The following is a 16849-nucleotide window of genomic DNA, read 5'->3' as shown; positions in this document are numbered from 1 at the left end:
GAGCCAGGTTCTCTCAGGGACTAATTTGCTCCCTAAAATCAGACCTTCCTGGATAGTGGAGTAGCCCCCCAACCGAGTTGCCTTCAAATTTGGCCTCTGACTGGGTCATAAGACTGCCAACCATTCCATGATCTTCCTCCCCCAGAAATAATGAAAATAGATTGTCTTATTTGGATTTTTTGTTTACTTATTTATTTCTGAAGTGCTAAGGTTTGAACTCAGGGCTTCATACCCTCTACTACACACACCATGTCCCAAGCACTTTTCTGCCTTAGTTAGTTTTTCAGGTAGAGTCTTGCATTTTTGCCTGGGGACAATATCAAGCTGTGACCCTCTGACCTAAGACTTTTGTAGTTGTCTGGGAACATAGAAATATATCTCTGTGCTTGGCTGATTGATTGAGGTGGGTTTCGCTTATCTTTTTTTTGTCTGGGCTGAACTGGACGCATGATTCTTCTGACCTCTGCCTTTGTAATAGCTGTAATTGCAGGCCTGGGCCTGTGTTTAACCCCCACACCATTATTTAAGTACCTCCCAAAAAGAATGTTGCACAGTAGAAAGTCCAAGGGATATAGTAGACATAGGAGTATGTTTAAACACCAGATATTTCCCCAGCTAAAATAGCCTTACTCCATATCTGAGCCTTTTACATTTTTCTCTAGAAAGTAATATTTTGTATAATACCAGCATCACACCTCTTCCTGTTTACTGAATTATTGATGCAGTCAACTATTACATAGCCAATGAACCAACTCATCCCCACCAACATCCATCCTTTCCTCCTCCTTCCTGCTACAGAGACATCCATCTTTGTACATGAATCTAATCTGCAGTCATGACCCTGTATTCAGCCCTACCTTCCACCTGTTACAGCAGTGCCATCCACTCATGTGAATTTTCTTCAGGAATTATTATCTCGCTGGCTGACTCAGAGATGCGTGTATTTTCATTTTTATAAATCTTTCCTAGGCACCTTTGTCCTACAGCTGTAAGATATGAACAAATGAGCTGAAAGTAAAGGCTGTATAGCAAGACCAGAAGTCTATCTAGACACAGGGCCACTGTGGGATCCTCAAGATAATCAGAAAAGCAGCAAAGAAAACAACTGTCTCTTCCCCTGGTAATGAATTGGATCATCTGACAGGTTAAGGAGCTAGTATCTTTCGTAAATCTGTCGAATTATGTTTCAAGCAAGTAATTAACTGCCTCTTGGATTAGTCGCAGGTAGTTCCAACCCAATACAGTGCTATTTGAATTCATTGTCTGCAAACCACCCACATACCCTTCACACACACACACACACACACACACACACACACACACACCATGGAACAAAAGTAAAACATCTATTTCTCTTACTCCAAGACATCATTTCAAAAAAGTCTGAGAGAGAGAGAGAGAGAGAGAGAGAGAGAGAGAGAGAGAGAGAGAGAGAGAGAGAGAGAGTACCAAACATAAAAGAACTTACCCTAGGAGTAAATTTATACTTTGAAGTAAATCTGAACTTTGAAATAGCAAATGTCTACCATGGACAGATTATTCTGTACTAAAGAAAGACAAAATACTTTTAAATGAGTGGCTTATTTTTTCCAAACCCACAAGAATGGGTGTTCCAGAACATAACCCTCAAAGAATCATCTTTGTATTTCACCTTGTTCCAGAAAGGACTTAGAGAAAATATAAACTACAGGGCAGCATAAATAAAAGAAAGAATTGAAGAAAGAAAACAAAGTGAATAATATCAATGGACCTGGGACCATTAATTGACCTTATACAACGCCTAATAAATTTTCACCTACAAGATTCTATTTTTCAGAAGCTAGTGATTGATGATCCTCACAGCATCAAAACAAATCACTGCTCAGAAGTTCAATTTTTTTCTGCAGGAAGCAGAAAAGTATTTTCTAAGTAGCACAACATTCTTACAGCAGATACTTAATAAGTTACACAAGTTGTGTCCTACCATAGCCTGCTTCTTGTGTGGCCCACCATTCCCCAAAAATGCCCCTCAGGAAAAGCAATTTTTTATTGTAATGTATAGAAGGGTTACAGTTACATTCGCCAGATAGTAGGTGCATTACTTCTCACACATTGATACCCCTTCTCATGCTTTTGTCGCCATTTCCCTCCCAGGAAAAGCGATTCTTTAGGAGACTGTTGCAGTGTAAAGCAAACGTTCAGCTTCTTACTGTTCCTGATTGATTCAGGCTGAGGATTTTCAAACCATCTGAAAACAATGATACACTTGACATACTTTAAAAAAAATTAAGCCAGGTGCTGGTAGCTCGTGTCTGTAATCATTGCTTCTCAGGAGGCTGAGATCGAGGGTCGTGATTCAAAGTCACCCCCTACACACACACACACACACACACACACACACACACACACACACACACACACACGGCTGTGAGACTCTTATCTCCAGTTAACCACTAGAAAACCAGAAGTGGTGCTGTGGCTCAAGTGGTAGAGCCTTGAGCTGAAGAACTCAGGGATAATGCCCTGGCCTAGACTATAAGCCCCACTACCACCACCAAAAAACAAAACAAGATGAAATATTCAAAAATCAAGCAATGGACAATGGAGTTATCCCAAACCTTCTAGGGTTTTTTTTTCCCCCATAAAATAAAGAAAAATCACCAAGGATATTTATTGGTTGAACAAGATACAGAATTTATTATGGATTCCAAAGAACCTATTTACAAATGTGAAGAGATGTGGAAAGAGAAGGAAAATTGTCAGAAATAATGATTACTTATTAGCACCGAGGCTGTCATTATTCAGGATGCAAGTAGAATGCCTGACTACTAACTCGATCTATGGCAGAACGAAACACCTAAAGTGATTCCTCTGACTGATGATGTTCCCACTACATTAGGGAAAGATGAGTTACAAAAATTGCAACAGATGGGCCGGGAGTTTGGCCTAGTGGTTAAAGTGCTTGCCTAACATGCACGAAGACCCGGGTTCGATTCCTCGGTACCACATAAATAGAAAAAAGACAGAAGTGGTGCTGAGGCTCAAGTGGTAGAACTCTAGCCTTGAGAAAGTCCAAGGACAGTGCTCAGGCCCTGAGCTCAAGCCCAGGACTGGCAAAAAAAAAAAATTGCAACAGAATCTTGAAGTGCTACTATTGACTATTCAAAGAATAAAAAGGTAAATGAAGACTTAGCAAGACAGCCGTGGTAGGCAGGTGAACAACAACAAATAATGGAAACTCTTATTGCAATCCAAAGTGAATTGAAAAGCCCAGTTCAAGAGCATTCTAAATCAAGGCTTGAAATGGTTGATGAGAGGAAAACAAAAACACTATAAAAGAACTTAAGGTGAAACTCTTGATTACGATGGGTGAGTTTCTTGAGTACCATTTCCTCTGCCTGGTGGAAAAGCAAAGGCAAAGGTTCATCCAACTGCACAGCTGATAACATTAAATGAGATAATAGAGATTCTTATGTTTATATTCTGCGTTATCCCTATGTCCAAATTATAGCATTCTTTTGGCTACCATATATTGAGTTGCTGCTGTACAATGGAATTGTCTTCATACATACTTAAGATCCAAACTGAATGAGGATCTCTTTTCATGCTATACTTTATCCAAAGATAAAGAAAACAACACTATTTGAAGAAAGAAAACTATTTGCAAATTAGTAATAGTTCATGTTTCTCTTATTGTTTTTTTAAAAACAGGGTCTTACTGTTAGACCAGACTAATCTATATCTCCATATCCTTCAGCTTCCATCTATAAGGTGCTATTTAGTACTGTGTGCCAATACCAAGGCAGGCAATAGATCTACTTTAAAACTTAAATAACACTGCCAACTGTCAGGGTCCTTGATCAAAGGAATGAGATTGACAGAAAGCAAAAGTTAAGCATAGCTTTATTTCACACCAAGCATCAAGAATTACACTGACCGGTCAGGATCATTTCTATGGAGGGAGAGAATGACCCCTCCCAGCCTCACAGGCTAACTTTTATAGGGCAAAATCACAAACTACAAGTTTACCAAGCTTAAGCGGCTGCTAAAGCCTGATTGGTTACAAATTGTGCAGTTATATATGTGCTTCAACTAATTTGATGTCTCCACCTGGCCTGTCCCGACCTTGTTATTGAAAACTGACTGGTTTTTGGAATTGTTTTGTAAGTCTCTTCCTAGTCAAGTCAGTTTGAACTTAAATAACAAGTTTTGTTTTGTTTTTCTTTTTCAGGCAAAGTCAATTTGTGCTTTTACGTACAGAACAGAATGACTATTCAAATAAGATGGAGTTACTCAGGCTAAGACAGAGTTACTCAGGCTAAAAATTGGTCACTACATTTCCCCCTTATTCTTGGAAATGAGTCAATCTTGACTCATCTGTTACTTCTATGTCCTCTTGTTGTAGGGGGTTGTACTGAGCCTGTAAAACTACCAATTCTTTTTGATATAAATGATATGAAAGCGTTTATAATACAAGGACCTAAAAATAACATTAATAATAGTAAAACTAGGGGTCCTGCAATTGCTGATATTAGGGATGTTATCCATAGAGACCAGTCAAACAAATTTTCATTCCATTCCTGGGAATTTTTGCCTCTTTTTGACGCTGCCAGACTGTTTTTGATGACTCCTGTATGATTTACCCAAAAACAACATTCCTCTCCCAGAGCTACACAGAGCCCCCCTTTTTCTACAGTTGGTCCAGTCTTCTCCTATTTCGCAATACTCCTTCAGCTAAGAAGCTTAAAGAATTCTTTAGCGTATCTCTATTTTCATGCATATGGCGTAGGTCAGCATCTACCAGAGACCCAAGGGCCTCAAAATCTGCTTTTTCCTTTATTAAAGCCATAGTTCCTACTGCAGTGGGTCCTGCTATTCCTGCCACAACTAATGCTGGAATTAGAATGGGAATCAGACATTTTGGTCTCCCTGTTCCTGCAGTGAGATCTTGGAATCCCTCGTGCCCTCCATAATAATCTATCTGAGGAAGTATACAGGTAGCTATACAAAGTTCATTCCAAGAAGAATTTTTAAATAAAGCAAGGTGAAGACGTGGCACAATTCCTGAACTGTAAGCAAACCAAGTTCCAGCAGGGACTTTAAGGAAGTTAGTAAAATCAGTGGGAACTATTATGGTCTCCCATAGATCTTGGTATGGAGAAGTTTGGTTTCCTGCCTGTGTTGCTAGGCAAAGTCCTTTTCCCTCCAGATTACCCAAAATTAGCCTGGATACCTTTTCCCAATTACATGAATTATAAGAACTCTCATTACTAATTTGCCCCTTTGGTGTCCCTATGGTAAGGTTGGCCCCTATTTCAATATAATATGGGGGTTGAGGGTTTAAACATAGCCAGCAATCTCGAATAATGCTGGGGTCTGAAGCATTTACAAAGTTAAATATTGAATCTACCAATGGAAGTAGAACTTTAGCGGCATTATTGTCATTATCAATATCAATCCTATTTTCCTTTTATTCTGTTTGATTGTTATTGGGGTTGGAGTAGCGGGCATCCCTGTTGGTTGTGATGGCTTTGGAGGATTTAAATCAGGGTTTGGTCCTATAGGCTAATGGTTTTTTTAATAGTGATTCCTGGATTGTAAACGTTCCACCCAGGTGAGTACAAGACTCATAATATCTGAGACCCCAGGTTCTGCCATCCTCTCAGAGCAGGTCCCTAAGATCTATTATGGCAATTTTCAGCTTGGTACAGGGCTGTCTTTGATTACCCATCCATTAGAACTGAGGCTACTTTGTCCTTTTGTTACCCTGATGTTGGAATCATCATGAAAAGGGACCCAACTAGTAGCTATTATGTCACATCCCCAGTGGGTACAGAAGAATTGTCCTGAAGTATTACAAGACTGGGCTATGATAGTATTTGGACACATGTAAAAATGATGGGGCATCCCTCTCCCTTTGGTACAGCCAGCTATGGGGACTAATTGGCACAAAGATACATTAAACTGTACAGTCTGGTGGGTTAATTTTTCACTACTTTGTATGACCTTTTTTAGTTCTCCTGACTGTCTAATTTCCCATTTGTACTTTTTTTTTGTCATTTGAGGTGACTCAGAGGCTCCCACAGCATTATATAGCAATAATAGTCATAGCAGAGTTAACAAACGGGTTGAAGATACCCACCCAATGCTGCCTAACCCCTATATCCACCCTCCCTCCTGGGCCTCCTCTTGTCTGGTGGGACCACCTGGCGGAGAGGGAACTGGAAGGGCAGAGAGCGGCAGGAAAGGGTAGAGGATTGGGAAAGAGGAAGGGTCAGAGTGATCTTTCTGTTCAGTGGGCTCATAGACAGATCCCATCCTCATGTGAGGTGGGCTCATAAGGTGTCTTGGGTCTCGGGGTTCAGTTTAGGGGCTGAGTAAGGAGGGGGTCCAAGTCCTCTGGGTTCAACGAAGATAAAATGTTCTTTCCAGACTCCCCCTTTTCCTCCTTGGAGATCTGATCTGTCTCAGAGGGAGAGAAACGGTTTTGTTAGCAGGGGCAAGGTGAGGTTTTAACCATGAGGGAGGTTCTTCCACCAGGTATCTGCAGGCCACGATGTATGGTATTTGATCTTGGTGGAAATAAAAAAAAATCTTACTCTGGGTAGAGTAGATCCAGGCCAAAGCGAATGTTTCCTTTGGCTGCCATCCTGTAGAGAAAGTAGGCCACTCCAGTTGACAAAGAGTTTTTAGTTTCCTGAATATACCTTGTCACCTGACTGGGTGGTTTTACCTTGAAAATCGTTAAAGTGTTGGAGAACAAGAGTTAGGGGCATCACAGATCCTTTACTACCTTTCTGCCCAATTTCTTCAAACATGACAGACAGACACCGCAACAGACACCAGAAGGACAAGACAAAGACAACCGCAGACCCAGAAACGCCCTGTCCTCAGCAAAACATCAACCCTAAGGGCAGCCAAGATGTAGTCCCACCTCAAAAATGCAACCTGCCGCTGGTGGGGTCCCTCTCTGTCCCCTGACCCCCTCGGAGAACTGGAACCCCCTCCTAGCAGTCTACAGATCGAGGATAGGACATCTCCACATCCTCTCCAGCCCTGGGGAACAATACTGCGTCCAATTTCTCCCCGGTGGGCCCCTTGGAGCTCCTCAAACCAAGAAACACAAATTCAGAATCAGGGGACTCAGACCCCAGACCACAGAAACAGGGAACTCGAACCGCCTCTTACCTCTGGAGGCTTTTTCCAGAAATTCTGATGCTGGCTCAGTCCTCATGGTTCGATCCCGGATGAGCCCCCAACTGTTAGTGTCCTTGATGTAAGGTAGAGACTGACAGCAACAGTTAAGCAAAGCTTTATTTCACACCAAGCATCGAGAATTACACTGACTGGTCAGGGCCATCTCTATGAAGAGAGCAACTCCATCCCCTCACCCCCCAGCCTCACAGGCTAACTTTTATAGGGCAAAATTGCAAACTACAAGTTTACCAAACTTAAGTAGCTACTAAAGACTGATTGGTTACAAAATACAGTTACATATGTGCTTCTATGGATTGGAAGTCTCCACCTGGCCTGTCCGGACCTTGTTATTGGGCCTTGTTATTGAAAACTGACAGGTTTTTGAAATTGTTTTGTAAGTCTCTTCATGGTCATGTTGGCTTGAACGTTAATAACAAGTTTTGTTTTGGTTTTCTTTTTCAGGCAGTCAGTTTGTGCTTTTAGATACATAACAGAATGGCTGTTCAAATAAGATGGAGTTACTCAGGCTAAAAATTGGTCCCTATACCAACTTTTGGGGGTTTTTTGGTCGGTTGTGGGTCTTGACCTCTGGAGCGGGGCACTGTCCTTGAGTTCTTCAACTCAAGGCTAGAACTCTACCACTTGAGCCACAGCACCACTTCTGGTTTTCTGGTCATTAATTGGAGTTAAGAGTCTCGCAGACTTCCATGCCCAGGCTGGCTTTGAAGGTGATCCTCAGATCTCAGCCTTCTTTTTTTTTTGCATTTTTTATTGTAATTAGTAAAAGGGTTACATGATATTTGCCAGAAAGAAGGTGCATTAATTCATGTACATTGATACCCTTTCACATGTCTTGGTACCCATTTCCCTCCCCCCCCACAAACACCCCCCACCCGTCTTGGTTTTCCCCCTTCCCTATCAAATTTCAAATAACCAAATACAAACAAATTCAATATATCAGATAACAAAGTGAGATACTATAACAATATGAGATAACCAAGGGACAGCAAAAGAGATGAAAGACAACATAGTACATTAAGGACAACAATCATTCGTTATATGGCTTTTGTTTCGATATCCTAGAGGTCCTTTCAATTAGCTTCATACTATATGGCCTTATGTATCAAGATTTTGCTCTATTGCAGATCTCTGCTAGTAGAGCCCAAGGTTTCTACTGATTATGACAAGTGAGGGAAACCATTGAGCCTAAGTTCCTTTGAGTCTGGCTTACTTCACTTAATATGATTTTTTTCTAAGTCTTTCCATTTCCTAACAAATGGGGCGATGTCATTCTTTCTGACAGCAGCATAGAATTCCATTGTGTACAAATACCACAACTTGTTGATCCACTCATCAACTGAGGGACATCTAGGTTGGTTCCATATCTTTGCTATGGTGAATAGTGCTGCAATGAACATTGTTGTGCTAGTGGATTTAGTATGTCCTTGTTTCTGGATGGTTGGGTAAATGCCAAGTAGTGGAATTGCTGGGTCATAGGGGAGCTCTATGTTTAGCCTTTTGAGGCACTGCCACACTGCTTTCCATAGTGGTTGAACGAGTTTGCACTCCCACCAACAGTGTAGTAGTGATCCCTCCTGGCCACATCCCCTCCAGCATCTGTTATTATTCGTTTTCCTGATCCTGGCCATTCTAACTGGAGTGAGGTGGAATCTTAGAGTTGTTTTGATTTGCATTTCTTTTATGACCAGAGATGTTGAGCATTTCTTCATGTGTCTATAGGCCATTTTTGTTTCTTCTTCAGAGAAGATTCTCTTTAAGTCTTTGGCCCATCTTTTAATGGGATGGTTGTTACTTTGGAGATTAGTTTTGGAGTGATTCAATTTTTTGAGTTGTTGATATATTTTAGATATGAGGCCTTTGTCCGTTGTTTGGTTGGTGAAGATCTTCTCCCACTCTGTAGGCTTCCTAATTAATTTACTAGCTATGTCCTTTGCCATACAAAAGCTCTGCAGTTTAATGCAGTCCCACTTATCCAGCCTTTCTCTGATTTGTGGTGATTCTTGGTCCTTATTACGAAAGTTTCAACCTGTGCCAAGGAGGCCTAGTGTATCTCCTATTCCTTCTTGTAAAGTTTTCAGTGTGTCAGCTTTTACCTCCAGGTCTTTGATCCATTTGGAGTTCATTCTAGTGCAGGGTGACAAAGAAGGATCCAACTTTAGTTTTCTGCAGGTGCTTAACCAGTTCTGCCAGCACAACTTGTTGAAGAGGCTGTCTTTCTTCCAGTCTATTTTTTTTGGCTCCCTTGTCAAAGATTAGGTGGCCATAGGTCTGTGGTTTAATATCTGGGTCCTCAGTTCTATTCCATTGGTCTTCAGGCCTGTTCTTGTGCCAGTACCAAGCTGTTTTGAGAATTATAGCTTTGTAATAGAGTCTAAAGTTTGGAATTGAAATTCCTCCAGCGCTGTTCTTTCTGCTAAGAAGTGTTTTTGCTATCCAGGGTCTTTTATTATTCCATATGAAATTCTGAATTGCCTCTTCTATTTCTTTAAAGAATGCCCTTGGGATATTGATGGGTATTGCGTTGAATTTGTAGATAGCTCTTGGCAAGATTGTCATTTTCACAATGTTGATTCTTCCAATCCAGGAGCATGGGAGGTTTTTCCATTTCCTTAGTTCTGCTTTAATTTCCTTTTTTAGGGTTTTAAAGTTTTCGTCAAAAAGGTCCTTTACATTCTTAGTTAAGCTAATTCCTAGGTACTTTATTTTCCTTGAGGCTATTGTGAAAGGAGTTTCTTTCCTGATTATTGCCTCATTCCTCTCACTGTTGGCGTAAAGGAAGGCAGTTGATTTTTGAGGGTTGATTTTATAGCCTGCTACTCTTCCAAAGTTTTGAATCAGCTCAAGGAGCTTGGGAGTGGAGTCTATAGGATTCTTTAAATGCAGAATCATGTCATCTGCAAAGAGGGATAGTTTTATTTCCTCTTTCCCTACTTGGATCCCCTTTATGCTTGCTTCTTGCCTTATTGCACTGGCTAGGAATTCTAGTACTATGTTAAAGAGTAGTGGAGAGAGTGGGCATCCTTGTCTCGTTCCTGATTTTAGAGGGAATGTCTTTAGCTTTTCACCATTAAGTGTAATACTAGCAGTGGGTTTCTCATACACAGCCTTTATTACATTGAGGAATGTTCCATGGATTCCTAGTTTCTCCAGAGCTTTTAACATAAAGGGGTGTTGGCAGATCTCAGCCTTCTGTGTAGCTAGGATTAAAGGCATGAGCCATCAGCACTGGACCCAACTATTCATTTTTTAAGGTTTTTTATTATTATTATTATTCATTCAGTATTTTGACATTTTCAACTGTATGGACAAGACTGCAAGATAAAAGTACTGTGGATTTATGATGTATTTATGTACCTTACTTTAATGTTTTTTGGAAAATTGTCAATTTGTGAAATTACTAATATTTTCCTAGAATCGTCATATTGGAAGCTGTTAGCTGATGCCTACAGGCTGAGATATGAGGATCCCAGACTGAAACCAGCCTGAGTAGACAAATTGTTGAGACCCTTATCTCCGATTAACTAGTATAAGGTCAGAACTGGAGACATAGCTGAAGTGGGGCACCAATCATAACTGAAAAAGCTGGGGTCATTGGGTTCAAGCACCAGAACATTGGCCCCACTCCCCAAAACTGAAAGGTCATTTAATTTTTTTTGTAGTGTGATGGAGCAAACATGGGACTTTGTTGAAGGTAGACAAGCACTCAACCACCCATCTCAAGAGATAGTTTTAAAATGGAAATAATATCCAATTTGAAAGCATAATTTAAAATATTGAGCATATCTGTTTCATATATATTGTTTCTTTTCTAGCATAGTTAAAAACTGGAATATGGAAAGTGATTAAATAAAGCTACCATGGATTTTTTAATTCTATGTTAGATACCAACTGACAATATATGTTAGTATGCTCTTAATTCTACAAAAATCAACAACAACAACAAACAAATAAATAAACACTTTATCCAGGTATCTGTGACTCACACTTCACACTTAAAATCCTAGCTATTAAGAACATTAAGATCTGAGGCTCACAGTTGAAAGCCAGTCCAGGAAAGTCCCTGAGACTTTTATTTCCAACTAGTCACTAAAAACCCAGAGGTGGAACTGTGGCTCAAGTGGTAGACTTCTAGCATAGAGCAAAAACTTAGGAGCAGTACCCAGACCTCAGGACTGGACAAAAAATAAAAATGAAAACAAAAAGCATTTTATTAACATAAATTAATTGCACAAGAGATTTCTTTGAGAAACTTGCATGTATGAATATATATTTACTCCATCTGTATTACTCATTCTTAAATTACTCTCCTCTTCAATTGCTTTTAGAGAGTTTCATTGTGCTATTTTCATTACATACATGTATTTCCATCATCTCTACCACCCCCTGATTGTTTTTACAGTCTCCCTTTTACAGTTATGCCAGATTATTATGGGGTTTTTTTGGTATAAATGTACACATGTGTTAAAACATGATCTTTGTCTTTCTAACCTTGGCTTAGAAAGCTTGGCTTAGCATAACAATCTCCAGTTCTATCTACTGTCCTGCAAGCTACATGATGTCATTTTTCTTTATTTCTGTGTAACACTTCATTATTTATGTATCACATGTTCCTTTATGTATCATCAATTTGGGCACATAAGCTAACTCCATAGCTTGGCTATTGTGAATAGTGCTAGATGTCTGTAGGTCTCTTTATTGTCTGCTGACTTGCATTGCTTTGGATGCATTATGTTTATAATACATAAATGAACAGACTTAGTCAGTATTGATCAATAACCCAAATAAATGTTTAATACTAAGTATTCCCTGGAAAATAGCAATTTTCACAGACCCAATATCGGTGCACACTGTCTTTCATTTCAGACAAGCTTTGTATATATGCACAAAATCTGGAATACTGTAATCCCAAAGTCCCCAGAAAATCATAGGATTCAGACAGCTTCTTAAATAAATGGAACCAGACAACCACTTCAAACAGGTCAGTCACAAAGAATGTTTCATTCTCACAAGTACTGCTCTCTTCATGTGAGCTCTAAAATAAGTTACTTGGAAATATGACCCAAGAAACAAAATGAGAACACTATTATGGTGTGGTTATTTACACACTAGATTTTTTAAATTAGGTAATAACGAAAGGTACAATAGCTTCAACATTTTTTCTAGTTGTCTAGCTAGTAGTTCAGTAACTGTGATCATTCTTCCTCTGGGTGGAAAGGAAGGCTGCAATCCCCTGTCCACTGAGAAGTGGAATGTAGGGGTGGCTTACTTTGGACAATGAAGTATGAAAACTAATAAATCACTCCCAAATTGACAGCTTTTGAGCTGGTGTTCAGTTCTCCATCCCCTACCTTAGCAACCCTCAGCATTAGAGATGGAACCAGACACCAGTAAGTTACACCTGTAATCCCAGCTATTTAGAAGGCTAAGAGCTGATCATCACAATCCAAAAGCAGCCCAGAGAAAAGACCGTGAGACTCTTACCTCCAATTAAACACCAAAGAGCCAGAAGTGGAGCTGTGGGTAAAGTGATAGAGCAATGGCTTTGAGCAAAAACGCTCAGGGACAGTGTCCAGGCTCTGAATTCAAGCCCCAAAAGCATGACACAAAAAAGAAGTTTCTTCAGGCTCAGTCCCTGTGATAGGTTAATGTTGGTATGTTTTCATACCTTATTCTGTCTCTCATGTATCCCAATGCCAGGCTACACACTTAAAACCTTTTCAATCCTTACTATATAATTCATTACATTTTATTTTACCAATTAAGATTAGTAACATTTTGATATTAGAATATTTTAATATTCTCATGCCTGTAATACTAACTACTCAGGAGGCTGAGTTCTGAGGATTACAGTTCAAAGCTCACCCTGGCAGGAAAGTTTGTGAAAGCCTAGCTCCAATTAAGCATAAAAAAGAAAAGAAAACAAACCAGAAGTAGAGTTAACAAAAGCTCAGGGACAGTGCCCAGACACTAAGTTTAAGCCCAAGAACTGGCACAAAATAATATATATGTATCTATACATACCTAAGTATATGTAAATATATATATTGTATATATATACTTATCTATGTAAATAGATATATAGATACATACATACTTTATGTTTTTATATATTATATTATGTAAATATAATACATGAAAATATGTTTGAATAATATATTTAAATATATAATACATGCATATGTTTATAAATATATTTTAATGTCATTTGTAATTTTAAATGTATCATATTAAATTCTTAATTTTAATTCAAGCTATCAATCACTTTTATATTCTAAAATTATTCATGCTACAATTTGTTCATGAATATTTGGAAAACTTTCTGTAATCTCTCATTAATAATATATTTATTCCTGGGGTTATGTTATATTAATTGTAAAAAACAATGTGTTTATCATGTTTGCATACATGTATACAATTATTTTTTTCCATATATTTTTATTGTAATTAATAGAAGGGTTACATGGTATTTGCCAGATAGAAGGTGCATTAATTCACATACATTGATACCCTTGCACATGTCTGATCCCCATTTCCGTCCCCCCCCAACCCTCATCTTGTTTCCCCCCTTCCCTATCCAATTTCAAATAACCAAATACAAATATATCCGATATATCAGGTAACAAAGTGAGATACTGTAACAATATGAAATAACCAAGGGACAGCAAAAGAGATGAGAGATAACATAGTACCTTAAGAACAACAATCATTCATTATATGGGTTATGTTTCTATATCTTAGAGATCCTTTCATTTAGCCTCCTACTATATGGTCTTTTGTATCAAGGTTTTGCTCTATTGCAAATCTCTGCTAGGAGAGCCCAAGGTTTCTACTGATTATGACAAGTGAGGGAAACCATTGAGCCTAAGTTCCTTTGAGTCTGGCTTACTTCACTTAATATGATTTTTTTCTAAGTCTTTCCATTTCCTAACAAATGGGGCGACGTCATTCTTTCTGACAGCAGCATAGAATTCCATTGTGTACAAATACCACAACTTGTTGATCCACTCATCAACTGAGGGACATCTAGATTGGTTCCATATCTTTGCTATGGTAAATAGTGCTGCAATGAACATTGTTGTGCTAGTGGATTTAGCATGTCCTTGTATCTGGAGGATTGGGTAAATGCCAAGTAGTGGAATTGCTGGGTCATAGGGGAGCTCTATGTTTAGTCTTTTGAGGAACTGCCATACTGCTTTCCATAGTGGTTGAACGAGTTTGCACTCCCACCAACTGTGTAGTAGTGATCCCTCCTGGCCACATCCCCTCCAGCATCTGTTGTTATTAGTTTTCTTGATCCTGGCCATTCTAACTGGAGTGAGGTGGAATCTTAGAGTTGTTTTGATTTGCATTTCTTTTATGACCAGAGATGTCGAGCATTTCTTCATGTGTCTATAGGCCATTTTTAATTCTTCTTCAGAGAAGACTCTCTTTAAGTCTTTGGCCCATCTTTTAATGGGATGGTTGTTACTTTGGAGATTAGTTTTGGAGTGATTCAGTTTTTTATGACATCATTCCCCTCCTCTGCTGCTTTCTCTTATCTTCACCTGGGTTCGATTTCTCCATTCCACATACACAGGAAAAAGCCGGAAGTGGTGCTGAGGCTCAAGTGGTAGAGCTCTAGCCTTGAGAAATCCAAGGACAGAGCTCAGTCGCTGAGCTCAAGCCCAGGACTGGCAAAAAAAAAAAAAAAGAGTTTCACAGACTTTCTTGCCTAGGCTGGCTTCAAATTGTGATCATCAGATCTCAGCCTCCTGAGTAGCTGGAATTACAGGCATTCACCACAGGCACCAGTTTAATGTCCTTCTTTTTTGGCTGAGTAATACTCTAAGAATAGTTCACCTTTTCTACTTTACATCCTCATCCTTTTTGTATACTGGACTCCGATTTGAGCCCTTCAAGATCCACATTGAAATTACCATCTGGGCTGGGAATATGGCTTAGAAGTAGAGTGTTTGCCTAACATGCATGAAGCCCTGGATTCAATTCCTCAGTACCACATAAACAGAAAAAGCTGGAAGTGGCATTGTTACTCCAGTGGTAGAGTGCTACCCTTGAACAAAATAAGGACAATGACCAAGTTTTCAGCTCAAGCCCTGGAACTTGGAAGAAGAAAAAGAAGCAGGAAGAGGAAGAGGAGGAGGAGCAGGAGGAGGAGGAGGAGGAGGAGGAGGGGCAGGAGGAGGAGGAGGAAAAGAAGAAAAATACCTTCTGATAAGACACAATTCTCATTGCCTCCTCCAGAAGACACCTGAGACACTATCATTCTACCCTCAAATTGCACCGGTTACACATTTTTGCATGCCATAACATCTTGTACACTATACTAATGCAATACATAAAGTTCAAGTTACCTAGTCTTCTTTGTTTAATTCTGAACTCCCTGAAGTGAGCTTATTCAGAATCCTTGTGTTCTGATCTCAACTCAGCACCTACCACATACAATATGCTTATAAATCGGTCGAATGAATGATCAAATTAATGAATGAATAACTAAGATAACTATGTATCATTCTATATATTAGCCTTAGTATGATCAAAGGGCATCCTAAAATCCAGAAGACATATTTCTACGAGAACCAGACAATACATGGTGACTACTCGCTAAGAAATCTTTATTTTTTATCTTATCCATATCTACTACAGTTTGCAGAAAAGAAATTTTGCTATGGAAAAAAATCCATCCTTTAGGCTGAGTTTTGCATATCCACACAATTGAATCCTGGAGTTTGTTCAATAGGATGACACTAGGCAAACCAATTAACCTCTCTTTTCTCATCTGTTAAATAAAAAAAACAGATCCATGAATCCCTCACTCTTTAAGTGTCTTCCCGCACTGAAAAACAAAACCAGACCAAAATCAACTTAAAATACAAACAAAATAGCTGGTCAAGTGGCTTTTTGAAATTGAACCAAAGAACAAAATTTTAAAATAAATATCAGAAGTAGACATTGCATGCACATTGTGCCTCTAACTTCCTGCCATTCTCATAAAAATAATTGGATGCTAGCATTCCCCCCTCTGTCTCTGAAGGTCAGGCTTCAGGATATAAATGAAGTGGGCCAATGTACTTATGTGTTCTGATACTGAGCTGGCAATTCTGACTGGTTTATGAAAGAATAGGAATGATATCAGCATTTCATTTCTTTTTTTTTTTTTTGCCAGTCCTGGGCTTGAGCTCAGGGCCTGAACACTGTCCTTGGACTTTCTCAAGGCTAGAGCTCTACCACTTGAGCCTCAGCACCACTTCTGGCTTTTTTCTATGTATGTGGTACCGAGGAATCGAACCCGGGTCTTCATGCATGCTAGGCAAGCACTTTAACCACTAGGCCAAACTCCTGGCCCCAGCATTTCATTTCTTTATCTTTACTATTACACTACTGATTCAATAATCAGCCAGAAGGCTCCTCCCCATTCATGTTGCTTCGTGATAACAGCATTAACCTTTTCTCTTTCCAATAAAACATATGAAAAAGATCCTTCCGAATCGACTAGGTCAAACTTCCTCCAAATCTCAGGAAACAAGAAAACACATACAAAACAATTTAACAGCTTTCCAGGAGTAATATAAGCTTTCCTTTTCATGATCGATTTTGTGTGTGTGTGTGTGTGTGTGTGTGTGTGTGTGTGTGTGTGTGTGTGTGTGTGTAGGAG

The sequence above is a fragment of the Megascapheus bottae genome, chromosome 26 (assembly GCF_031878675.1).
Source record: "Megascapheus bottae isolate mThoBot1 chromosome 26, mThoBot2.hap1, whole genome shotgun sequence".
Classification (NCBI taxonomy): domain Eukaryota; kingdom Metazoa; phylum Chordata; class Mammalia; order Rodentia; family Geomyidae; genus Megascapheus; species Megascapheus bottae.
The sequence above is the reverse complement of the archived record's forward strand: the minus strand, read 5'-3'. Positions refer to the sequence as shown.